We start from the raw sequence: 1,096 nt of genomic DNA, 5'->3' as shown, positions 1-1,096 counted from the left end.
CTAGTCTGTTAAATACAATAAACCTGTTCCTCCTGGTCTAGTCTGTTAAATACAATAAACCTGTTCCTCCTGGTCTGTTAAATACAATAAACCTGTTCCTCCTGGTCTAGTCTGTTAAATACAATAAACCTGTTCCTCCTGGTCTGTTAAATACAATAAACCTGTTCCTCCTGGTCTGTTAAATACAATAAACCTGTTCCTCCTGGTCTGTTAAATACAATAAACCTGTTCCTCCTGGTCTGTTAAATACAATAAACCTGTTCCTCCTGGTCTGTTAAATACAATAAACCTGTTCCTCCTGGTCTGTTAAATACAATAAACCTGTTCCTCCTGGTCTAGTCTGTTAAATACAATAAACCTGTTCCTCCTGGTCTGTTAAATACAATAAACCTGTTCCTCCTGGTCTAGTCTGTTAAATACAATAAACCTGTTCCTCCTGGTCTAGTCTGTTAAATACAATAAACCTGTTCCTCCTGGTCTGTTAAATACAATAAACCTGTTCCTCCTGGTCTAGTCTGTTAAATACAATAAACCTGTTCCTCCTGGTCTGTTAAATACAATAAACCTGTTCCTCCTGGTCTGTTAAATACAATAAACCTGTTCCTCCTGGTCTGTTAAATACAATAAACCTGTTCCTCCTGGTCTGTTAAATACAATAAACCTGTTCCTCCTGGTCTGTTAAATACAATAAACCTGTTCCTCCTGGTCTAGTCTGTTAAATACAATAAACCTGTTCCTCCTGGTCTGTTAAATACAATAAACCTGTTCCTCCTGGTCTGTTAAATACAATAAACCTGTTCCTCCTGGTCTGTTAAATACAATAAACCTGTTCCTCCTGGTCTAGTCTGTTAAATACAATAAACCTGTTCCTCCTGGTCTGTTAAATACAATAAACCTGTTCCTCCTGGTCTGGTCTGTTAAATACAATAAACCTGTTCCTCCTGGTCTAGTCTGTTAAATACAATAAACCTGTTCCTCCTGGTCTAGTCTGTTAAATACAATAAACCTGTTCCTCCTGGTCTGGTCTGTTAAATACAATAAACCTGTTCCTCCTGGTCTGTTAAATACAATAAACCTGTTCCTCCTGGTCTGATCT

The sequence above is a fragment of the Oncorhynchus masou genome, unplaced genomic scaffold, assembly GCF_036934945.1.
Source record: "Oncorhynchus masou masou isolate Uvic2021 unplaced genomic scaffold, UVic_Omas_1.1 unplaced_scaffold_181, whole genome shotgun sequence".
In the NCBI taxonomy this organism is placed as follows: Eukaryota; Metazoa; Chordata; class Actinopteri; order Salmoniformes; family Salmonidae; genus Oncorhynchus; species Oncorhynchus masou.
The sequence above is the reverse complement of the archived record's forward strand: the minus strand, read 5'-3'. Positions refer to the sequence as shown.